At 44.0% G+C, this 26,620-nt stretch overlaps 2 long non-coding RNA genes across 2 annotated transcripts; one reads left to right on the plus strand and one right to left on the minus strand.

The window, feature by feature from the left end:
- Window positions 1-679: 679 nt before the first annotated feature.
- On the plus strand, window positions 680-2,145 carry LOC135909786 (uncharacterized). Its single transcript, XR_010566796.1, has 2 exons — window positions 680-1,011; window positions 1,905-2,145. It is a non-coding gene; the product is annotated as an uncharacterized lncRNA (long non-coding RNA).
- Window positions 2,146-5,430: 3,285 nt separating this feature from the next.
- LOC135909787 (uncharacterized) lies at window positions 5,431-26,620 on the minus strand. Its single transcript, XR_010566797.2, has 3 exons — window positions 26,415-26,620; window positions 15,238-15,389; window positions 5,431-5,525 (listed from the first exon to the last, which is right to left on the minus strand). It is a non-coding gene; the product is annotated as an uncharacterized lncRNA (long non-coding RNA).

Below are 26,620 nucleotides of genomic sequence, written 5' to 3' on the forward strand. Positions count from 1 at the left end.
TTGTATGTAATATGCATGCCATATATATATATATATATATATATATATATATATATATTCTACATGACATTTTATAAATAACAGTTAAATCGGCTTCACCTTTCAGGCACCCACGAATCACACACACACACACGTGTGCGCATCCTGAACCATGACACATTTTATCATTGCGCTCTGTTTTGCCATTTTAACATTTTGAAAACTTTGTCACTGATTGCTACAAGAACAGTCTGATAATGGGAGTTATATAAATCAATTATTTAATACTAATTGAAATAAGGTAATTAATAATTATAAAATAATAAAAATAAAATAAGACATCAATATATATAATTAATAATAATAAGCTAATAAGGTAATACTGGCGTGTTACATAACGTACATTAAATGCAGCAGTTATACTATGGCTCGAACCGCAGCCTGAATTTAAGGACATATCTACCGCGCGACGCCGACACCATCCATCCGACCACCGACTGCGTGGTTGCTTTCGGCGCCGGCCCCCAGAAGGCGCTGGCCGCGAGCACCGGTAAAATTACGGGTGAGTATATTTTCCCGTCTGCGCCTGGCCCCCGACAAGTCACGGCGTGCACGCGTGCACGCCATGTGCACGCCGCAGTGACGGCGACCGATGAGGTAGTGAACATGCCGTGCCGGGAGGAATTGTGGCGATTTTTTGTGTGTATTAATGATCCAAAACCCCTGTGACTGCATAACGTAGCTCTCAGTGTTTTCCGTGTGGTGTGCCGATGCCAATTATCGTAGTTATGACCCGGTCGCGCTTTCTTTGTTACCGGCTCATGAAAAGCCGATGGTACTCTCGCTGCGCTCGCATTCCATCACAGTGCGCGGAAGAATTTTTTGAAAGTTGTGCTATCACGTGCTGTAGTTCATCTGCAATTCTACGCTGTTGACGCTGGAGGCACCGTGCACCGACTGTCCTTCCTGCGGTACCTGTGCGATGCAGCAGCAGCTGTCACGGAGACTCGTTTACCGAGCACGCCTAGAAAGGTAAGTCCGGCGCATGCGCGCATTTTTGTAGTCCGTGAAGTGGGCATTTCTGTACGAGTAACAAGGTGATTAGTAACGTGACAAAAATGATCGTGCTTTTCGAATGTTCGTTCTTGTCGCAGGGCGCATTTAGCGAAGTTTGATGAAAATTGCCCTCAAACGTGATGTTGCCAAAATCTATCGACTATTTGCTTTCTGCTGTGAAGTTTCCTTGCGCCGGGGACTGCTTGATTTGAATAGGCGCAAAAATTCAAGCAGGGAAAGTTACTATTTCTGTACGTAATTTTTTAGCGAGAAATCGTATAGCCATTTCTAGAGGTACGTCGATTTGTCGTCTTCACAGCTAACGGCTGCGCGAGATGGCACCCGATTGCTGTGTACGACGCATGGCCAGATTTTAGCTTGTATGCAAGTTCTTTTATTTATATAGTGTCTTCAGACAGCCTGTATTTCTTGCGTTGGGTGTCATGTGTTTTCGTGTATTTGTAAATGGTTCCGAGATTTCAACAACAGTATCTATCTTTAATGGAAAAAATTGTTTTCTCACCTGAAAAAGAGGGAGTCTGTTCTTTTTCAATGCATCGTCCTTTGGGGCAGGGCTTTGTTGCACCGCATAAATAAATTAGGTTTTCGAACGCTTATCATGTGTTAACGAGTTTTCTGGTTGTGCAATTCGCATTTGACTTGGTACAGAGGTGCGTTTGTGTGAAGTTTTTTATAGTAGATTCATGTTTGCTCCATTTACATGTTAACTGCCTGTGATGTAATAATCGGGTATTTGTGCAACCATGCAGCTTCATGTAGCTGTTTGTACGAGACTTTTCACAATGTCACAAGTTTACAGTGTCAGCAGGGTTAACTTTACAGTAAACTGAACATTTCTTCTTGTTTAGGGATGTCACGATTTTGTGAGCCAGAGGAATCTACATCACTTGGGAGCCTGCGGCACTTCTGCAGGCTGAACAGCGCGTCAAAGCGTCTGATTAGCATGCTGCGACAAGGTGTGTGCAAGGCGGTCACTGCCACTCACATGAGATGTCGGTACTCACTACTTCATTCCTTGGAAGCGATATTCTTGGTCCCAACCAAGCAGCCCGGAAGAAATCGGAGACAAATAAAATGTGCAAAGAATACTATTGCGTCTGTTATTTTATTGCATGCATGCATGCCAGTTCCCCATAGTGGGGCTACAGAAATTCTATCTAATGTCTGCCTAAATGCTGTAATCCTGTGACCACAATCTCGACAGACTTTCTGCAGAAATGCTGTATCCTGCAGCTACACAGATTGAGCAGACTTTCTGCAGAAAGGGTGTACCAATTGGGCGCTGGGAGGTGACAGGGGGTGACAGAAAGTCTGTCACCTGTCTTCAGATATTCTGCATCCCGGGTGACTCGGGGTATGCAGAATTTCTGCAGAAAGGGTGTACCAATTGGGTGCTGGGAGGTGACAGGGGGTGACAGAAAGTCTGTCACCTGTCTTCAGATATTCTGCATCCCGGGTGACTCGGGGTATGCAGAATTTCTGCAGAAAGGGTGTACCAATTGGGCGCTGGGAGGTGACAGGGGGTGACAGAAAGTCTGTCACCTGTCTTCAGATATTCTGCATCCCGGGTGACTCGGGGTATGCAGAATTTCTGCAGCAAGTCTGCAATGATTTTTGTAAGGAGCCAAAGTGTGAAGTAAACGTAGGGCGTTGTAGGTCGACCTCCTCAACGACACATGCGAGCACCTGATGCAATACCTCAAGGTTCTTGCATTCTTTCTTTTTTGTCCTTCGTTCTTTCTTTCGTTTCTTCACTCATATTCAGCCACTGCATCTTTGCTTGCTTACGCGGCTATGAGCCATTTCTGATGATGATGTTTCTTGAATCACTGATTTTTTGCATCCCTTGACTAGGCTCCACTTTTTTCAGGTATGAGCCATTGCAACGGGTCACAAGGCTTTCGCCTTAACACACTGACAATAACAACGCCGTGGTAAGAACACATTAATTCTTTTTCGTAACAAGAACGAGAATCGTAGCCATATTACCACCATTTCAAGAAGTCAGCATCGTCTCTTAATTTTGTTTCATGCACCGCAGGAAATGGATCGCGAAATACATATAATGCCATTACGGAATTCAAACCATGCCGATTTGACAGAGAGTTACATATTCACAGGTTTATGCTCGCTTCTTCTTCGTTATTCTTCATTGGCATTATGGATCGTTAAAAACCGGTTCCTTCTGCCCCACGCACACCCATGTTAAATTTAATCGCATGTTTACTAAATTACTAAACTAAATTATCTCAACCAGGTCAGCCAGTGCTCATTTTCACGAAACGCCGTCCATATAGTACAGGCCCGACCGGATGGGGAATTTCTTCATAATGCTGTGCGTGTGCAGTGCTGTCCTGTTTATATTGTTGTTGTTCTTGTACTTGTTCTTGCTCTTGTTGTCGTTGTTGCTCTTGTTCTTGTTGTTGCCCTCGTTCTTGCCGTTGCCTAAAACATCGCTCGTACTCACGAGGGGTATTGGCCACAGAGGATTGACTGAAAAATACGACCAACAAAATACCAAGAGTTCCATTTTTTTCTTTGGTTGTATTTTCTATGTTCCTTTTTTCTTTGGCAGAGAACTCTCGCAAAATAATAAGAAGAAGAAACGCTTGTAGAGCGTTTCCGATAGTATTTTTTTGTAACGTCTATATTTGAATTATCTACTTTTTTTCTGAGGCCTGTGTCTGAAAAGTACTTCCACAGGGCATGTTTTGCAACCGTACGCATCCACGCAGAATGTAGCTCAACGTACATAACAGAAAAGGAAGGCGTTCAGGTCGATCGTGCTTGCTTCCGGGTGACGGAACATGTTTCACGGCGTTCGATTTTTTTTCTTTGTCTTTTTTCGTCCGATTCGTCCGCATTGTGCCGTTCACCATGCACGCCAGCAGCTACTTTTCACTTTCAAGAATACCAGTGACGTTCTCTTTCCGAAAGTTAGCTTTCTGCTCCTAAATACTGTTGATAAAATGACATCACAGAGATCAGTGTATAGATATTATTGCAATTCGGTTTCTTCTAAACTCTCCTACTCCTGCTTGCGGCGTAATGCGTATATTTTTTCAAACTTTACCCCAATTGCTGACTAGTTAGTATCTCACAACAAAAATAGTACTGAACTTTTTTCCTTCTGCCACTTCCCAGGGAGGCTAGGAAACATTCTAAAGGGACGCAAATTCAGGTTTAGGCCTCATAAATGCCAAATTTGTATCCACTCTTTAAATAGTATCGCTGTTGTCAATTATAAAGTAATAGAACGCATCGAGGTCTATCTGCGCAGGCCTGAGATTTGGGGACCTGCTTAACTTTCCTTTCCGTTTCGTTTATAGAACCAGCGGCACGATGCCAACAAACGAAGGAGGAAGAAACACGTGGATTTGAATCAGTTGCACGTTTGGAGGGACGAGTGTATCTGAATCCCTCCATACGACCAAACAAGAATGACATCTCCAGTGCCCAAATGTATGCTTGGAGTTGTAAAAAGAAATATTTAGAATTATCAACGACAATTGCGAAAGTAAACGAAAAGCCTAACTGTTCTAAATCCCTTTCAGTTTAATGAACAAATAATGCACCTGAATTTTATGCAGTGTAAATATTTAGGTTACGTTTGTTGTATTGAGTAATGCCGCTGCGAAAAGAGCCGTAAACCAGCACATCCGCAGTGGTGGCTACAAACACAAGCCGACACCTCGTATTGTGTGTTATCTCCAGCGGCGTGAGAGCTGGCGTGCAATTGGTGGAATGCGACACCCGTCTTGCTTTTCCTTGGCCCCCGCAGACTTTCTTCTTTAATTATGGGGTTTTGCGTGCAAAAACCACGATCTCATTGTGATATACGCTGTAGTGGGGGACATCTGATTAATTTTGACTACATGAGCTTTGTTAAGGTGCATCCAACGCCCAGTTCGTGGGCGTTCTTGCATTTCGTCCCCATCAAAATGCGCAACAAGTTGAGAGCGTGGTGGCAGAAAAGGAGGGTCACCCTTACCGAGCACTGCACCACGGTATGTAAACCTTCGGGCATCCAAATATGCTCACCCAACAGCACGTGTGTCTCAAAGAGGTCTAAAACGGTGACCACATGCATGAAGTTTCCAATTAACAGTGACAAATTTACCATTTATTATTTGTTGTCACGTTGAAGAGAAAGTAGCGAGAGCTAATTCAGATTGAAGCGGGCGGCCTGGATTCTGCCATGAGACTTCTCGTCACGGGAAGCTGCTGCGCGGAAAAGCGACAAGTGGCATTTTCTAGCTGGGCGACGCGACAAGCAACGGCGACAGACCGTCCTCGCGATGGCCAAACTTGTCGCTCGTCGCTGTCGCCGGCCACAGTCATCGAAAATCGCGCGCATGTGGCTGTGCTTTAATTGTTGCACTTCAACGATGAACGCGCCTTGCAATTCGGTTGGGCCGGTGCACGCCCACTTACTGTTGGCGTCTTTGTATAGGAGGTGAAGGTCCGATCTACACCGAAAATGAGAACGGGGAAAAAATCAAAAGGAGGAAGTAGTTTTCTGAAACTCGACTAGGTAGAACTGGTGATCTAACTGATTTTTACTGCCAGCAGAGCTATCAGCTTTGAGAAATCTTTTCCTTCCTATTTCTGTCATTTTTTTTTTCATCCTTTCTCCTCCTTCTTATTGTTGACCAGTGTTCGAGTGTCAGCTGCGGGCTAGGCATTTAGGGTGTGGTCAGCAGGCTTTCCTCTTCTGTGTCATTCAATCTCTGTCTCTTTCTCGGGATTTGTACGTCAATAACCGAAGTCACTAATAATGACGAAAAGAGCTTATACAGAACTATTCTGCAAAATGAAATACATTCTGCAGGTCAACAAAAATACGAAACATCAGAAAGAGCTGGCGGTCGCTCGAACAACAGAAACAGTGCACCCTCACATTGGCCAACTTTCTTCATCATCGTGACTGCACCGGCAAGATCGTCCACATGCATTCAACGCCGTAACTACTACAATCGCGAGGGTATCCAGGGATGAGTTACGTGGCCCAGCGCTGCACATGACCTGTTTATCTCACAAGAGGGACATGCGGCTGCGTTGGCACTTCCCTCAATGACCTCAACTTTCTGCCGACCAACTTGCTTTGCATTAGTATAGTAGATATCGAAGAGAAGTACTGAGGTAAGGTAAGTGCGTTTTCAAAGAAAGTGTCACTATCTTCTTTGTCCCAAACAGTTGTCTCCAATGCTCACAATGCGTCTGCGTAGTCTGAGAATGAACAGTTTCTCCTATTTAGCCTTTGTATCTGCTCTTACTTTTTTAGGAAGGCAAGTATGCGTCTGCCTTAATTAACCTCCTTTTCTGCACATGCTATATTTTTTTTCTTTTCTCTTTTTTACTAAACATAAAGCAATTCACAACGTTCTCGAAAGCACGACCAATGGCGGAATCCATAGAAAAGCCCCTTGGAAGAACATTGAATAGACAGCAGTTGCGTAGCTGCAAGGAAAGGGGTAAATGTACACATACAAAGAAATAAAAAAAATAAGGGGAGTAAGGACTTGGCGGGTAAGCGAAGCCGTATATATAGGTGATTGAGAGCTCCTGAGAGCTTTACCCCACCTGAGCAATGATGCCGCTGTGGACGTGCCTTAGCCTTCGACAGCTTGGATTGATAGCAGTGAAAAGAAAGAAGCAAGCATAGTGGTATGTTGTGAAACGCTGCTATAATTATCGAGGTACGACATGGCAGCATGGTCGTGAGTTGTATTCCGCCACGTCCTTTCGGCAGAGAAAGGTGATTTTCTCCTTGATTTATTTTTCGATTTGTTCTTTGTAGCTGCAGCCCCCATGTCTCGCTACCTTTCTTAACGATCACGGAGCTTCTATAACAACTTATTGTCTTATTTAGCGTACTGAACAAAGCGTAGTTAACCTTCCGGGCTGCGCTGTCCCCATCCCTCTGACAGGTGGTTGGAGATAACGATTTGCGTATCTTTTAACAGCTCAAGTGTTTCATATTTCATATGTATTCGGGCTTGTATGTTGTAGGGCTGGAGGCTTTTCATGTGCTACCGGTCCCATGAACAAGAAGTGACTGCAAGAGAGGACAACCATAGGAAGCCAACAGACAATGAACTTCATAAAGGGAAATGAAAGTGAAGAAAAAAGAACAACCTATTTTATCATTACTTTATTTCTTCTACATTACGTCTAAAATAAGCAAACCTCTATGCAATCCTGGGCTTCATTCTCCGTTGAATTTATGTATTTGCAACTAACAATAAATAGGATTCTTTCGTACCGCTTCTCCTGCAAGAAATAAATGTGGTAAAAAGTTATTACACCTTGCGTTCCAAATCTTGATTGAAAAAGATGATGCCAACCTTTCTATTCGTTGTTACTTGTGCGGGTAGTCTTTGGACAAAGGGATGAAAGCCTCAACACTTTCTAACCAAGAGCAATCGCCAAGTGTGGCAAGTATTTCTTGCAGAGTTTGATATTTTCCAGATATAATGCAGATTGACTACCGAGTTTTATAACATTCTAACAAGGTTAGGACAAAGATGACGTTTGCAATTGTATGGAAGAGTGCGATGGCTGTAAATATAGATTTTTCGCCATCTTGGCTGTGTTGCAGTTAGCTGTAAAAAGCTTGTGAATATATTTTTATTTCTATCTCCACCTATGGCAATATCTTTAAATAAGATAATCATGAAATACTATGTTTGCCTGTGATCACATTTGCTATACACTAGTCATTTTAATCTGCAGTATTGCGATTTGTCTCTTCTTGTGAAAAAGTTTTTAAACTACTTCACTTTTTTTTACGGTTATCTGTACGTAATGTGGCTTATAGAATACCCATGCACGCAGCCACATTCCAAAATTTTGAAGTAATACATAGCACTAGCGCTTTCCTGATATAAGAAATAAGCTCTTCATCAGGTGCTGAGATCGACACAAGTACTATGCAGAATCCGAGCAAGAAGAAACGTTATTTTCTCCAACCTCTATTCGGTACGCACGACAGAAAGACACAGAGAAAAAGATACCGAAACGTGAAAAAAAAAATAAGGGTGATTGCGCCGGTCGGAGAAAGAAGGCCTTCTAAATAGGAGTAGAAAGAGAATAAAGCTGCCCCGTAATGAGAGCTGCTGGTGGTTGCTGCGGACCGATGCCCACAAGACCAATTTGTTTTCACTCGCAATTATGTCTGTCCGTTTTACTTTTAGGCTTGCCAAATACAAAAGCTCCAAATAACAGAAAAGAAAGCCGCACAGAAAGAACAGCAATGAAGCTGCCTGTCAGCGTGAATGTGGTTGTAATTGCAAGGCGCAAGTTCTACATTCCTGTGGGAATGGGCACCCCTAAAGAAGCAATTTCAGCTTCCAGTGAGCCCAATAGCCTATAAAGGTACTTTTCACGTTATATGAATGTTTCTCATTTCTTTCGTCTTGAACATATTCCTTAGATTTTGTGACCATGCGTAGGCACGTTCTTCTGTCGTTGCGTTCAATTTCCCAAGTAATTTGAAAAAACAATTTTGTATTTAAGCCAGGGAAAGGGCACTCGCACAATGATTTTGAGAATTACAATCAGTGCAGCTAATGGTGGAGCTGAGCCTGGTAGCAGACAGACAATTAGAATGTGATATCCTTGACCAAATGAAGGCTTCTGAGTTATAATTTTAATTGATAAATCTTCCTGTTTCGCCCGAAAGGCGAAGCATCAGTTGCGATAGCAAAATACTGGGCAGCGATACGAAGTAAGAATAGTAGACTTATCGGCCGTGTAAACTTGTAAACATAGGCATACTAACAAAATTAACAAGCATGGTGTTACGCGCGCACAAGCAAACATGAACACATCTCACTCGATAACTGTGGAAACTCTCTGTCAGAACACTGTGATGAGGAAACGCGGCAGCAGCAACAGCGAGCGAATTGACCTTCGCGCTGCCGCTAGTGTCAACGCGAAATAAGCCGCAAAAGCACAGTGAAACGCGGAATCTGTAAACGTCGCAAATGGCTTTTAACATACTGTCGCGAAAAGTGTATAGCGCGGGACTCTTTGCTTGCTTTCGGGGAATTTCGTGGGCTCCTCGACCCAGGGGAAACCTTTGTACACAACCGCGACGGCGCCGCGGGCATGTACTGCCGCCCGGCCGCCGCGCCTGACATCACACGTGCACCTGACGCGTCCTCGTCCCACGCTCGGCTGTCAAAAGCCGATTAGTTATGGTCCGAGTGCTTTTGTGTACGGAGTGTTTACGCGACCATTTCTTGACCCCTTGAACTCTGACGCTCATTGGATGATGTCGGCTTGCCTGATTGGTCGGAGTAACGAAGTAGCCCATTGGTGGAGAAAAGTGTCTGTTGGATGCTGTGTAAACTTATTTAAGGGATAGTTCGAGTAGTTTTTGAGAGTGAGCAAGTAGACAGCAACGGACGGCGCAACTTCACCACTGGAGACCAGGCCGGTCAGGCAGGCCGACGACGACGGGTATGACATCGTTCTGTTTGTAAATATTTTTGTACGGTTTAAACTTACGGCAAATGCCAAGTGAATAAATCTAGTTGTTCAAATGCTACTCTCGTCGTCGTACCTGCGGATTTGGACTTGCCCCTGCCAGAACTCATCCCCCGTCATCTTCCGTCTCCCTGGTGAGCTGATGCGTCTGATATCTAACGGCTGCGTCACTTCGCTACAATACAGTGGCCTGGGTGCGTGCGCGCGCGGCCGTCCGAGCCGCCCAGACTGCAACGCCCCCTCCCCCACCCTACCTTCCACCCCGAGCCTTGCGCACGTCGGAAGGCGGTGCACTTCCTCCCTCCTTTCGGCCATTGCGTGTGCGCGAGATTAAGACGCGATCGCTTGACTACCCCCGCACGCTTTTGCTCGCACATGCAGCATATGGCGTGCGGCGATGATTTTATAGCCCTTGTAGTTTATACCGACCCTCACTGCGACGCCAGTGCCGGCGACAGAAATGTGCCTGCAGTGTCTGCATAATTGTAATCAGAATAACAGCTTAACTTTGTCTATCTCTCTTATCGTTTGACGTGTTCGTCACCTGCTGAATGCTGCAGCATCTGTCATTTTGGTTTGAACACATTTGCATTGTACCATCCAGGATTACTGCACGAAATTTATAAAGACCATGCTTTTTCAACTTTAATGAGAAAATTATTCAGTATTGTTCCTATGTTTTTTTGTTTAAGTAAGTAGAGGACAGCGAATGCAGGCATGCGCTATACAAAGCCTCCTAGAAGTATTGCAGCCCTCTCAATCCTTGCTTTCTCTACTGTCACAGGCTATACCCCTGTCCCGAAATTGGAGGCTGCGGACAACAAGTTTCCAAGGTGCCGCAAACGTCGTTGCCCTGTACTTTTCCTCGACCTGACAGTGTGAACTTCTGAATACGTGTCGCATAGCTGCCGACCAAATCACCGCAATGATTCTGCGCAAGCGCTGCTGGCCACGGCCACAGCTGGGGCGGTGCCCTTCACTTTGTCAGTGGTGGCGGAGTGCACATGCAGCCCGCTGAGTTTTTGCTTTCTCTACTGTCACAGGTTGGCGAGTATCCTTCGGTGCTATTCCCACTATTTATAGTAGCTCTGCCGTTTGCTGTTTGCTGCCAGTGTGATGGGTTACTGCCGATGTAAATTTGAGATGCATGGTTGAATGTGTTCTAGGTCGAGGCAATAATCTTATCGTCTTTTGTTTTCTTATTATCATGGAGGGGTGTAACTGATGTCGATGTGTGTTGACTGATGATGATCTTTCAGTGACTTGCACAATGTGTGAATTTTTATTTCACGTAGGAACATGCTCTGACGTGACTGAGCCACAGTTTAAGGCAAAAAAGTTTGCAAAGAAGCACTGGAAGTGTGAAAGGTGTAGGGCAGGAAACGGCATGAGTTACAAAAACATCCGATAGTTAAGTAGTCACTAGGCTTGTAGATATGGACCGCAAGTTAAACATGCTGCTCGAATTGCCGACTAAGGTAAACGGCATTAGAGAATCCATCCAGCTACTCTCAGATAGCTTTGATGTCATACAGCCAGGACCGCCAAGAAAAAGAACTCAAAGATCTTAGGCGCAAAGGGAAGAATATTGAGAAATCCGGCGCCACAAAAGAGCTAGAACAGCTTCATTCTGATATCGAGGCTCCTGAGTGGCGTAGTAGAAGCCTCAACGTCGAAATCCACGGTATTGCTGAAACGAAGGGGAAGATCTTCTTGAAAAGGTGAATCACTTGGCGAGAGAGCTAGAGCTAAAAGCGTTAACTACAGAAGACGTAGTAGCACTCCACAGACTGCCGTCAAAGCATGTAAAGGCACCAGGGATTATCATGCACTGCGCTCGCCATGAACTTAAGAATGCTATCATGGCTAAAAAAAGCTCTAAACGGTCCCAACGACTAGCGGTACATCTGTGAAAATATCACGCCTCGGTCTAGGAAACTGCCTACATTCGCCAAAGAATGGGCGAAGGGATCAGGTTGCCAGTTCGTATGGCACACAGGCGCAAGATTCTCGTGCGTAGGGCACCCGGTGAAACCGCTGCAGTTTTTAAATGTGAAAATGACTTGAAGGCTCTAGATTTTTGTAGACGTGCTGTCCGTTTGGTTGTTTACTGAAACTCCTTTTCCTCATGGACGGTTTGCAACATATACCAAAAGAAAAATGGTTCACTCCTCAAGGCCTCGGTGAAAAACGATTGAGCTGTGTACATATAAACGCCCAGTTGCTGAATAAGAAAATTCGGGAATTAGAAGCATATTTTGTTGATAGAAACAGACACTATGACGTTGTCATGTTTAGTGAAACATGGTATAATGAAGATTCTGATGTATATAACTTGCCTAACAAAAACGCATTTTACTTAAACAGGACATCAAGACGTGGCAGAGGTGTCTCGTTATTGATAGATGACTCTACGAAAAACTGATAACTGATTTCTGTTGTATTACCAATGACTACAATATGCTTTGTGTTGAAAGCAAGTGTTTGCTTCTGGCTAAGTGTTATCGTCCCCCTTTTTCACTTTTCTTGAGAATGTTTTTTATTTTTATTTTTACTAGTGAGAATACGCAGAGAGGCTGTATGATAGGTGATGTGATAGGTGCTAGGCGGTATGATAGGTGACTGACATGATAGGTGCTGCTCGCCAAACAACAGACTTTGAAATACTACTTACTTACACCTTAGGGGTACGCGAATAATATAGTCAGAAACAAGATTGACCTCCACATCAGCAACACTGCTCGACCTCTTCATCACAAACTATGACCCGACCAATGTCTCAAGTGTCGTTCTAAGCTGCTGCATGGGTGACCATATGCCAATATATATGTCTGTTGAAGCTCCCGAAAGCATTAGGAAAATGAAGAAAACGTGTATAACCTTGCAAAGCATCAAGGAAAACTCTCTGGAAGCATTTCAGATACAGATACGAGGGACCTGCGGGGATAAAGTTTTTCTAGAAAACACGGCAGAAAAGGCTTACGATATCGTCATTACTAATTTTGTGGCAGTATACAGGAAACACTTTGTCACGAGAGAGCGAAAAATCAGAACAAAGATTGGAAAGCCTTGAGTAACCAAAGAGCTTTTAAGGAATATTATAAAATGAGATAGGTTGTATCCGAAGTTTTTAGAAACTCGGGAACCTTTACATCTTAAATTGTTTAGGAATTTCAGAAATAAGCTAACAAAAGAATTAGGAACGGCAAGAGACGCATATTATATTCGGGAGTTTGAATGCACAGGACAAACTGATAAACTGTGGAACAAGATAAGCGCTCTTACGGAACGGAAGCAGAAGGGAGGGTCACCACACAAAAATTTCATTAAACGGACGCCTAGGGAAGGACCAGGAACTTGCTGATGTATTTAACCAATACTTCGTAAGAATTTCGACCAGAATTCTCACCCTACTAATGATATCACAACACCTAGAAACAAGAATTCCGTTTTTCTCGCACCAATTGACTCTGCTGAGGTGTGTTCCGTTTATTTGAACCTCAAAAATTCGCGTAGCTCTGACATAGATGACCTGCGAATATGGCCTATTAAATACGTCATTTATGAAATCGCCCCTATTTGGTGTATATATACAACTTGTGTATTTCTTGCGGTACTTTTCCTGGCAGAGTGGAAACTGCCAGAGTAACCCCCACTTTTTTTAAAAAAAAGGTGACAAACAAAATGTAAAAAAACTGTCGCCCTATATCCATCTTCACAATTTTCTCAAAGGGCCTGGAGAAAATTATCCAAAATTGGTTGTCATCATTTTGTAGCAGATACCACCTTATAGCTGAAGCTCAGCATGGATTTCAGAAGCACAAATCCACAGAACTTGCACTCTTAGATCAGAAAGAGGACATATTAAGAAACTTTGAAAACAGCTTATTAACAATCGGTATAATGGTTGATCACACGCAGGCTTTTGACCACATCAATTGCATTATTCTCCTCAGTAAGCTAGAGTGGTATGGGGCAACGGGCACACCACTCGCATTGTAAATTATCGTCCTATCTCAATAACAGGCATAAATTTGTCTCAATAAATGAATTCAAATCGCAATTCAAACAAGTAATTTCAGGTGTACCGCAAGGAAGTACTCTCGTGCCGCTACTTTTCAAAATTTATGTCAATGATCCGATATCTATTTACCAACAAGCAAAATTTGTTATGTATGCCGACGACACAAGTATTTTCTCATCGTCTCATAACTACACAGAATTACTGAGAATGGTAAATAAGCTTCTTGATAGGCTTTCCATTTGGTCAAACAAGAATTGTCTATAGGTTAATTGCAATATGACCAAAGCAGTTATTTTTCGAACTGCAGGTAAAGCAATCTCACAGCATCACAATATAATGTTTGAGTCTACGAATATTGAGGTTGTGAACACGATTAAAATTCTTGGCATAACCTTCTCCAACAGCTTACAATGGGACGACAACATAGACTCAGTCCTCAGGAATCTCAGTAGCACAGTTGGTATGCTTAGTCGCAATAGACACACTTTCCCCACTTCTGTTCAAATACTGCTTTATAATGCTTTGTTTGCCTCGCATATCAATTACGGTCATGTAGTATGGTGTACTGCCACACAAACAAATCTTAACAATAGACTTGTCATGCAGAAAAGGGCGCTACGCATTATTGCCAATCTATCTTACACTGAACACACCACACCCCTCTTCGATAGGTACCATATAAGAAAAATTCACGACTTGTACCCATACAGACCCCTACGGAAGTATTACTTCAGGATAAAGAAACGCAATGTTACGCATGTGGAAATCGTCAACCTGCATCTCAATGTACCTGCCTACACCACTCGCCGCACTGAAATATGGAATGTTGTAAGACATAGGACAAATTATAGCAAACAGATGCTTGAAAATAATTGACTGAGGTTATTACATTTTTTTAAAGACACAGACATTGATATTGCAAAAATGAAGCGTCCAGAATTTAAGGTTTTTCTATGCTCCTATATGTCGGTGTTACTATATAAAGTATAACATAACCTTCCCTCAATAATTTTTCAAAAAAAATTTCGATATCGCTTATCTCTTTAAACTAATTTGGAAACATTACATGCCTTGTTTACGAGCTTCCTTTAACCATTTTGTGCTTTGTAACCACCGCTCTGCCAAGTGTATAGGATGCAGGGCCGGTCAAGCCTCAAGAAGGCTTTTTATCAGTCATCCTCTACATTGCATTAGCCTTGTAATGTTGGAATAAATATTTTGATTTCATTTCATTTGATTATTGCTTTAAGATCTGGCGTATCCATAGCCGGTTTAAAAAATTAAAAGAATCCGGGTAAGGTAGAGTCGCGCGATATATTTCTAAGCAGCTGAGTGATAGATTTCTAGTTCTGCGAATGCGAGAGATTGGTCAAACAAGTTTCTAGATGTTCATCTTTGTGAGTTAGCTCCGCAATCAAGGAACTCAGTGACTAGTGTACTAAGGAGAGTTAGCGTGCCTTTACCATCGTTCACTGAATGAGGGCGAAATCGGTCATGCACTTAGCACTTTGCTGCACTGCGGATTCTATGCAGCCTCGAATAATATCTATGCAGTTCGCAGATGGATATGCTTAACCAAGTGGTTAGGAAAAGGGGCCAGTGAAGAGTACACTCCTACTCGGTGGTACCATTCAGAAATGTGTCTCATCTGCATGCTCGGTTACCTGAATATCTGACAAGCGTTCCCATACCCTAATGTTGTAAGGGTCTGCAGCTACCATGGATTGGTCCACTGCCGCAAGTGTATGTAGGGGTAGATGGTATGATGAAATGCGACGTTCCTCTTTTGATGGATGTGCAGTTGGTTTTGATCCCACTTCAAGAAAAACACGCAAAAGTTAATCCAGAATCAAAAAAGGGGCTGAAAGGTGGAATGGCACACTGTGGTATAAAGGTTATAAACAGAGGAAAGGAGCCTGAGACAGGCCAGCCTTTCTAAGGCACCTTATCCCTGTTTATAACCTTCATACCACAGCATGCAGAAGTGTGCATGCAGGCACACTAATGCACTGTGACCCCACTGTTTGGGGTCACAGTGCATTAGTGTGCCTTCCTTAACCTTGTACAGCGCTGAATTTAGTGTTTTGGATTCTGTCGCATGAGTGCGCTCTTGGGATCGGATGTTGGTGGCTCCACCGCATGGTGCTCACTGCGCATGTTCCTCTGGCTTGAGCGGCCTATAAAAGGAGTGACGCAATAAAATGATGTCAGTTGAGAGTAGCGCCTTGTCCTGTCGTCTTTCTTGTGTGTCGTTTTGCGCTAAACAAAGTATTCATAAAGCATTAGGAAGAACACGGAAGCAATATTTGTGTAACTTGCTTGGAAAGTAACTAGCGTATGTAATGAAGTCTTGTCTGGTTGTCCGGATAATCGCGTTTCTTTTTCTCGCAACTTGCCCGGATGTTCTCGTTTAAGGTCCCGGATGTTCTCATTTTAGTGCCCGGATAACAAGTTTGGCTTTTGGCTCAAGACCACTTGAAGGTAGCGGTCAACGAGAGCTAAAAGCATGCCATGCTTAATAAAGCTTGTCTATAAGGTCGTAGTAAGATTATGTATGTTAAAGTGCATACATATACTTGTGCGAAACTTATGTTATAGTGTGATCGTTAGAAACGATTTTAAACCAAGTGAAACGAGACAGGGCAGCGATGTATACACTAATGATATCAAATGCGCTAGGCAATAAACACAGTTTACTCTGAATGCTTTGAAATCCAAAATGGATCAGTCACCAGAATATTCGCTTTAACTGTCTTTCCTATAAAAACCTACTGCTTGCTGTGAAGTCTGTTTTATTTGACCATAGAATATTCTATACGCAGCACAGTCGAAATCTCGTGTCGCTGAATGAGTGAAATGAATGCAAAAAGTACACATTTCTTGTAAGAATGAGAACGCCATGGAGTTTTTAAACATGTATTTCAATCAAATGTCGTGAAGTTAAATTTGGTCCTGCTAAATAATTAAATTTTCAATGTCGTATTGGTGGCACTGGTACCATGTTCGTCTTTCTGACGCGAAATGTGTTCATTTTGCTTATCTATGCACCAACACTCGTAGATGAACCGCACTTAATACAAGAAATGCGATGTAGTTACCGTCTGAGGAACGTCGTATGGGAAGATTAGAAAAAAAAATATACTGTAACCTGGAAAGCAGTAAACGTTAGCGAATGAAAAGGAAAGTACACACGATAAAGCCCGCATCTCCTAATTTGTGGAATTCAAAACGACAGCCGTAGGTGCGGCTGCGTGCCGCGCATATTCACGTCCTATTTGAAGGAATGCTCGCGGAAGTCGCCCGCAAAGTTTGATTTACACGCTATTATTATAAATACTTTTTTTTCGCATTCATATACGCGCTTCTGTATAGGCCTTTCGAGACTGATCGTTAATCGCACACGAATTCCTTTGAAATAACATTTGCCGCTCGCAACAGCTGGACAGTATGTGCCTTCACCGTGTCTCTAACGGTATGCCGCCGTTTTATATTGGACGTAGCTGAAGAGAAAGAAACATGAAGGCGTTGCGCTGCATACTGAGTAATAGTTGGGTTCCTGCTCCAAATTTTCTATGCAGGGAACAATTACGTGTTCCTCTACCAGCGGGGGGATTAGTTCGGTTTGCGCTGCGACCAAACGACTTCTCCACGTCCTATGCCCCTGACATTAAAATGGTGCTGTTTCTGTGCAAGCGCAGTACGTGATACCAAAGAGAGTAAGCCTGCTTGCATATTAAGGAGCGGTGGACGCTAAAAGCGCGCTCTACTGCAAGTTATTCATTATCGCCATTAAATAACTTGTGTAAGGTATCGATGTACTGGGACTCTATCAGGATATGTCATAATAAATATCATTTTACAAATGCATGAACTGGTCATTACTACCACGGGTATGAAGAACAAGCGAGAGTTGCTCCTTATGCACGTGACCGGACTGATTTTGTACGTTTCCGAACGGCAACTTGTAGGTTTCTCAGTGGCAACTGATGGTGCGCTTAGTTTTATTGACGCATCACTAGCGGACCAGACGAGGTTTATATAGGCTTGCAACGCTTACTCTTCAACTTTAATGCTAACATTACCAACAACCCTACAATCACTGCGTCTTCACTGCGAAGCAATCTACGTATCGGTGATCTTTACTAGAGTAGTTGGGGGCACAGCCTGCTTTGAAATTAATTAGTTGTTTGCAATCGTTTGCAAATTTCATTTGCAGAATTGTAGGGATAAGCAGATCCATTTGCTCCTGCAATGCGCTAGTGAGGCCAGTAATTTTGTCCTACCAAGTGGTAACCTAATACCGGGTTCAGGCATTTACTGTCACTTGTTGCCGCTGATTGAATGGGTAGATAGAAAGATTACGCAGAAAGAATACATAGAAATATTACATATTTTATTCCAGACAGACAGACTGACATTTTCATGAATATACATTTAGGCACTTTACAGACAACGTTTTTACGTGACCCAATTTTCAACTTTTCACCGAGGTTGCAAGAGGGCGCTGCAATACAGCTTGACCACAGCTCCCATGTTCGAACCACTTTTGTGCGCATTTGTATTTAAGCTGCGTGAAATTTCATGAAGACATACCAAGCCTTCACTTTTGCTTTCATAATGAAGCTTCCGCTCTTCAGTATTAATGTAAACTGAGTTATGAAGCAACATCTTACGTGAACAAAGATATTTAGTGTGGCTCTTTAGTGTGTCTATACGCGCAAAACCACCAAAGCTAGTGTAGTGGCGTTCACCACAAGATAGAAAAAAATATTGGCATCGTGACCTTGCCATCACGCAGCATCGGCTGCATGATGCATGTGTATACGCTGTCATTCCGCTGCCTTTCGCGTGCCACACCAAAATTTTTCTTGTTCTGTTATACATAAATACATAAAATGAGTAAATCAAAGGGCTCTATACCGTTTCAACTCCCAACGAAAAAATAAAAGCTCGAAATGGCTTTAACACAGGTTTTTGCTAATCTATGCTAATTTATGGCCTTTGCAATGCCATAAATGTTTCAAGATTGGTCATGTTCAGGGTTTTTGCACCAGAGATCTGGTCTGTGCCAAATGCGGTGGAAATCACCATGTAGATTCCTGTGAAAGTCAGGCATATCGGTGCCCTAACTGTAATGGTGAACATTTGGCAACGGATAAAGAATGTCCCTCATTGAAGAATGAAGTAAAGGCACTAAAAAAGAAAGCCATAAAGAAGGCAGCAGGAGATGAGAGCTCCCGTCGCCGTAGTGCTGCCCTAGCGACTGGAAAAGCAGCGAGTTCAAAGAATGACAAAGAAACAACGCATCAGAAAGCAGGGGGGCGGACCTTCTGCCTCTCAGACACATCGTGGCCAGCGCTTCCATCGAAACCGCCGGAACAAGTATCTACAAAGACTTCGACCACAGTGGAAAGCACTGCAAACACAGTACCTAAACCGGTATCAACCAACGACGATGTGCAACTTGTCAATCTTCTAAAGATGCTTGTCAACGTCATAAGATCTCTAATCGCCGGTCGCCAGACTCCAGCAGCGTCAGCAGCAGAGCAACTTTTGAAGGCGCTCGTTCCTGTCCTCGATGGCCTTCGCTAGACGTTTTACCGGAAACAATTCTAACAGTTGTCAGCAGCCTCGCCCCTTTGTGCTGCAATGGAATGTCAGGTCGATGCGACCGCGGCACGCAGATTTAGTCCTTCGACTAGTCGCTATGAAGACTCCACCAGAAATTGTAGCGCTTCAGGAAACTAACGTCAGGAAAGACGAATATCGATTGCCAGGCTTCGTGGGTGTTCACAGTAACACTCGATGCGCGGAACCAGCTTGCGGCTCTTTCCAGTGTGTGGAGGCGGCGCATACGCGCAATGCTTCAAAAGCATCAGTGTACGTTCGTGCTGACTTGGACTTCGCGGTTATTGACACAGACGGCATCTGTGACGATGAGTTTGAGTGTGCCGCTGTTACTGTGAGCCTCAGAGGTGTGTGTACGACGGTGGCAAGCATATACCACAGGCCCACACGTTCTTCCGATACGTCGCTACTTGAGTGCTTAGTGTCTCGGTGTGGTGCCTCGTTTGTGTTATGCGGGGACTTTAATGCCCACCATCCACGATGGTGTAGCCGTCCCCAAGACAATCGTGGGGCAGAGATTAATGAGTTCATTATCAAGCATGATCTCCAAATACTGAATGACGGTTCACCTACATTTATTGGTAGAGGAAAGGAGCATTCCACTATAGACCTTGCGATAACAACGAGAGATGTGTGCATAGCCTGGTCATGTGAACCCGACCCGTGGGGCTCAGATCACCTACCCATTTGGTTAACACCAACACATACTGCGGGTCGCCAGGATGTCGTTTATACAGTTACTAACTGGGACAAGTTCCGACAGCTGATCTCAGAGGCACCATCTCAAGACAGCCTATTTAAACATATGAGTGAGTGCTTACAAAAAGCTACAGTACAACGAAGACGCAATATCGGCAAACCAAATCCCGATCTCAAGCTTTTGCGGCTCCGCGCATGTCGACGGCGCGCTTATAGACGGGCGCAGCGCTATAAACGACGCACCGACTGGACTATATATAATCGCCTTGATGCAGCCATACGGCGGCATACAAAACAACTTCGTCGCAAGAGCTGGGAAGCTTTGTGTAGTTCGTTGCATACTGGAAGTGGTTTTGGAAATGTACGGCGCATACTGAAGGCTCTCCGCACTCCTGAAATCTGCAAGAATCCTACGGCTACATTGAGCATAGCGACTGGCCAGTCACCAAAAGTAATAGCAGAGGCATTTGCAGACCTTTTCGTCTCTCATGCATCCAGTGACAACACAATTAGCGACCTTCCTTGTTTGACAAGTCACAGCACCGTAATCGCTCCCTACGGTCCAGCTTGCCAGATGGACGAGGCGGATTTCACTCTTGAGGAGCTGCGACACGCGCTGAGCCTCTCCAAACGCCGCACTGCTCCAGGCGCAGATGGTGTGACGTATCAAGCATTGCGGAACGTTGATAAGAGTTTCCATGACCGTATATTGGACGAGTATAACGAAGTACGGAGAACCGGTGTAATCCCTGCTGAGTGGAAATTGTCCGTGGTAATACCAATTTTAAAGCCCGGGCGTCCGGCAAGGCACCTGAAGTCCTACCGACCAATATCCCTAACTTCAAACATCATCAAGTTAATGGAGCGAATGGTCTTGTTTCGCTTAGATGTCAGGCTAGAGGAGCTGAATTTTTTCCCTGATGTCATGAGTGGCTTTCGTCGCCGCCGTTCGGCTCTGGACAGCATATCAGACCTCGTCTCAGCACTCGAATTTGCTAAAGAAAACAAGCATTCCGCCTACATGCTCTTCCTGGACATACAGCAAGCTTTCGATTCAGTTCCGCACAAGGCGATTATTTTCGCTCTTGCAACCGCGGGAATTTCGGGTCGTCTGCTCCAGTTTGTGCGTAATTTTCTGTCGGAGCGCCGGATGAAAGTGCGTGTCGGAGGAGTAACTAGTGAATACCGAAATGTGACGTGTGGTGTTCCACAGGGCAGCGTATTATCACCGCTTTTGTTTAACGCGGCACTCGCCGCGCTTCCAAGTCGTTTGCCTCGAGACACTGACTTCCCTGTGAGCATAGCTGTCTACGCAGATGACATTGCTCTGTGGATAAGCGGCCCTTCGCACCTTGGTCCGCGACTTCGTGCAAGCTTGCAAAGAGCTCTCAACGCTACTTCGGAGTACTTGGGTGAAGTTGGCCTGCTCATATCACCTGCTAAGTCGGCTGCAATAGCATATCACCCTAAACAACGCGCTCGTCGAACAATGAGCCGACTGTATCTTGACGAAACGCCTATAAACTGGGTGCGACAACACCGTTATTTGGGCTTAATTGTGGATGATCGCATCTCTTGGCGTCCTGCCGTTAAATCTGTACGACGCAAATCGCACTCCCTTCTTAAGTATGTGGCCGCCTTAACTGCTAGAGGTGCTGGTTGCGACCAAACAACAGCTCTTCAGGTGTACCAGTCATCTGTACTTTCAGGCATGCTGTACGCATTACCAATTTTGAACATACCATCTAGTTTGATGGCCCAACTGGAGCGAGATCATCGTGTTGCCCTTCGACTAATGCTTGGATTACCTCGTGAGGCGCAATCTATTGCATTACTTACTGAAGCGCATCAGTTACCCCTGAGGCTGCAAGCAGATCAGAGAGCTCTGTATCACATTGAGCGTCTGCACCGCGCATCGAACGGTCAATCGCTCCTTGATCGTCTTATTCACCGCCCATTATCTCGCATGGGAAAAATGGCGGCATTATTTATGGATATCACTACCATTTCTGAACATGCTGCTTCAGATACGTCTCCGCCTCCAAAAGGTATCACGAAACACGTATTCCCCATTTTCCTCACAATCCCTGACATGCACAAAAAGTCTGATATGGCTGTTTCGGCAATATTTCAATTGGCTCAGTCTCACTTGTTCGAAAATTTTCCAGATTATCTTCAAGTTTTCACGGATGCATCTGTACACAACGACGGTCAAGGCGCCTCTGCAGCTTTTTACTGCCCTTCAACAGAAGTACGACGTATCTTTCAAGTACCTCATCCAACTTCGTCAACAACTGCGGAACTAGCAGCGATTAATGTTGCACTGAAATACGTGCAAGAGGAGTTAATTACATCGAAGGTTGTCATCTTTACGGACTCCCGTGCTGCCCTTAGCAGGTTACAACGCAGTGAGCTTGATTGTCCACTTGTGCGCAGCATTAATGACTCTGCGAGCAAAATTACGTCACGTGGGGTATGTCTAGTTGCTCAATGGATACCTTCACACGTAGGAATCGCCGGCAATGAAGAGGCTGATCGGCTCGCTTCAAGTTGCGTTCATAACAACTGTGACTGCCCAGAAATTACGTGCAAGCTTGATGACGCTCGTCTGTTGATTCGTCGCCACCTACTCAAGCAGCATCCAGATCAGCGCGTCGCAAATGGAACGTTCCCGCCCCGTGTTCGTGGTCGAGGCTTGCCTCGTCGCGCTAGAGCACAACTGCTCAAGCTGAGGGTTGGTTGCGTGAACGTGCACGAACGTTTATACAGACAAGGGCGTGCGGAAAGTCCATTGTGTTCGTCTTGTGGCTGTTACGAGACACTTCAGCACCTTCTACTTGAGTGTCCCGCTTTCAGTGCGCAGCGCATGTCACTAGTGAGAAACTATCATCTCCTTGGCCTGCGGTGTGCGACACTCGAGGAATGTTGATACCCCAGTGGCTGTGCATCTAAACGTGATCAGGCCCATCGCGCCCTACTAACCTTTATAGACCTAACTAACTTAGGTTCACGTTTGTAGCATGAACATTCGACATTCAGTTGTAGCGTGACCTTTATTGACCGGCCCTACTGCGTGTGATCAGTACTGTACCCTAACGCTTCTTCCTTCGAAGATGGGAGGTGGCGGGTTCAAACACCTTGTAGTGTATATTGTGAACCGGTGATTACGTGAAACGGTGATTACGTGCAGCTTCACTTGGCGTCTCATCGTGGAGAACACAATCAGCCGCATAGCAAACTAGCCATGGACGTGGTTGATAATTGTGGAGGCTGTTGGACGCGGCGTCACTTTAATTCCGGCTGCAGAGTTTTACTTTAGTCTTTAGATTTGTCCTGTTGCAGTGTTCTACTTTGGTCTTTAGATTTGTCCTGTTGCTCTCCTTTCCTTTTTCCTTTTTCCTCCCCTCCTTCCTATCTTCCATTTCTGTGTTGCTGTCGCCTCCCTTCAGAAGAGTAGGCAGGCGTTGTGCCCCTTCCGGTGGCAGTTGCCAGCCTGCTCCTCGCTATCCCTTTCCTGCTACCTGTGTATATGTGTATATGTGTGCAAAACAAATAATAAATAATAATAATAATCTATACGCAATTCCTCCCGACTTGCAGTGTACCAGAGAGCTGGAAGAATGCCAACATTATATTTATCCACAAGTAGGAAGGCGCTAAACAATTAAAAAATTATAGGCCCATTAGCTTGGTTTCGGTATTGTATAAAATATTCAACAACTTCCAATAGAATAAGGGCAACACTTGACTTTCAGTGAACCAAGAGAACTGGCTGGCGTCAGAAGGGGATACTCTACAATGGATCACATTCATGTCATCAACCAGGTAATCGAGAAATCTGCCGAACACAATGAACCACTCTATATTCTTTTCATGGATTACGAAAAGGCATTTGATTCAGTTGAGATACCAGCAGTCATGGAAGCATTGCATATTGAAGGAGTACAGGAAGCATACGTGGATATATTAGGAAATATCTGCAAAGATTTCACAGCTACCTTGGTTCTCCACAAGAAAAGTAAAAAAGTTACCTATCAAGAAATGTGGCCAGGCAAGGTGACAGAATCTCTCCAATGCTATTCACTGCATGCTTGGAAGAAGTGTTCAAGCTACTTGACTGGGAATGCTGAGGAGTGCAGATCAACAGAGAATATCTCAGCAACCTTAGGTTTGCAGATGACATTGTCTTATCAAGCAGCACTGGAGATGAACAACAATTCATTGAGTGTCTTAAACGAGAAAGTGGAAGTCTGGGTTCGAAGATTAATATGGAGAAGACAAAGGTAATGTCCAATATCCTGGCAAGGAAACAAGAATTTATGATCACCAGTCAGCCTCTAGAGTCAGTGACGGAGTGCGTTTATTTAGGTAAATTACTAACAGGGGACCCTGATCATGAGAAGGAAATATACAGAAGGATAAAATGGATCGGAGCACATACAGTATACATTCTCAGACCCTGACTGGAAGCGTATCATTATCATTAAAAAGAAAGGTGTACAATCAGAGCATTCTACTGGTGCTACCATATAGGGTGGAAACTGGGCAAATACGCTAGAGAACAAGGACCACGCAAAGAGCAATGGAACGAAAAATGTTAGGCGCAGAACGTTAACAAACAGAAAAAGAGCGCTGTGTATCAGAAAGCAAGCGGGGATAGAAGAACTTCAGTTTGGCCTAGTTGGTGTTTACTGTATATCATACTGACCGCAAATAAAGACGGGGACAGCGGGAGAAAACACATAAACAACACGGACGGTACCACCCGTGTTGTTAATATGTTCTCTCCCACTGTCCCCGTTTTTATTTGCGGTCAATATGATATACAATGCAAGTGGGGATAGCCAATATTTTAGCTTGAAGTTTATTGAATACTGAATACTGAATACATAAGTGAGTTGTGTCGTTGGCATATAGGGTGCATTCTAATAATGTTATTGTGAGTGGTGGCTCTGGCTAACACTCCTAAGGTTAGTTGTAGTAGTAAAACATAAATAGCCAAAAAAGAGGATGGGGAAATGGCGCCGTAGTATCTCAATTGGTGATCGATGAATAGTACCAAAGACAATATTATTATCAATGCCTAATCTTTTATTGAAATGAAAATAAAGGAAAGAGGCGTAGTCGCCTTATAATAGTGACAGCTACTCCTACATAACAATACAAAAAAATATCTAAGAAAATGAAAAGAAATCACTTCATATGGTCAGAAATCCACAGCTAACAGTCCTATATACCCATGAACATCAATGCCTATTACAGAGTGGTCAACCTCAATCCACACCTACTCGCAATCACAGATGTTTAGGTGAATATCAAGCCTACGCTTGTATCTGATGTCGGACCTAATAAGCATTGCTGAGCCACCATGTTGTGATGAAATGCGATTGCATCATTCTGAATTGTATGATAGAAAACCATAAAGCTTTTTATCGGGATCACTCAGTCATGTCTCAGAAACACATGTAATTGAGAAGGTATGAAGACAAGAAGAGAGTAGTATCTGATAATCGTGAAAATGCTTTCGGAGACTACGTGAATTCAAATCAATGTGTGAGTGATAGTTATGCGAAAAATAGGATTGGACATTCTTAACGAAAATGTACATCAGGTAAGATCAGAATACAACAAACCAAAAAAACAAGAAAGAAAAGAGAAAGATTATTCAATTTAAGCGAAAATCACCAGGTCCGAGTCACTGCTTATGGGAAAACTTTGCTATCAGTAGATTACCTGGCATTGATGACGCAGTCATCAGTCCACAAAAGAAATCCACTTTTTTTCCTTCTTGAGTTGCAAGGCCTTACTGAATAATTGCTTATTCTGTGGGGTGACGTGGTCATTCACGAAAGCAGCTTTGCTTCGTGCTTCGCTGAATCCAATGTCACCAGTGTTAAGGCGTTTCTTTTGGGTTTTGCTTATGAACTCGGTTTTCAAGGCTCGAGAGTGAAATTGGACAAGCCAGTGCTTTGTGTCAGAAGCAGGCGAAACATGATGAACGACATCAATATCATTAGCAGAAACAGGACATTCTATTTTAGAGGCAATATTTTGAAGAATATTCATGCAATCTTAACCCTGAGTAGACGGAACGCTTTTGATTTCCAGGTTGTATTTTTCATGAGTACTGCTCCATATCACCAATTCATCTTTCCAAGGATTCGTTATGCGAAACCAGGGATTTGTTCATTGCAGTTGCTTATTTTCAGATCTGAGGGATTGAGCAGTCTCGTTGAGAAAATCAACCCTGCTTGTTAGTCCTTCTATCTCATCCTTTATACCTTTAATGATTAAGGAAGGCCGGGAATCTGGATTAGAAACAACAGTTGTCGTTATCTTGTCAATCAGGCTATCAATTTGGCTTTAAAAGTATATTGCAGCTGTTCCGCGCGTTTATATAGTTCAGCAACAGTTGGCCTGGTTAAGACAACACCGCGAGCAGCAGCAGCAGCAGTGGCTCTAAATTATAAACTAAATGAATAGCAATGTACAGACAGGGAAAATATGCACGAACCTGTGAAGCCGAGACGGAAGAGGCCATCGTGCACACACTGCTACACCACCACTGCTACTGCTGAATGACGCTCTGGTCGGTACGACGTTTATATAGCCAAGGGCTGCTGGCGACCAGGCGCAGGCGCAGATCCGAAGGCAGCAGTGCGCTGGCCGAATCGCGCCGGGAGCCCGATGACGTACGCTGCTGGCGATTGGGCCGGTTGC

The sequence above is a fragment of the Dermacentor albipictus genome, chromosome 4 (genome assembly GCF_038994185.2).
Source record: "Dermacentor albipictus isolate Rhodes 1998 colony chromosome 4, USDA_Dalb.pri_finalv2, whole genome shotgun sequence".
In the NCBI taxonomy this organism is placed as follows: domain Eukaryota; kingdom Metazoa; phylum Arthropoda; class Arachnida; order Ixodida; family Ixodidae; genus Dermacentor; species Dermacentor albipictus.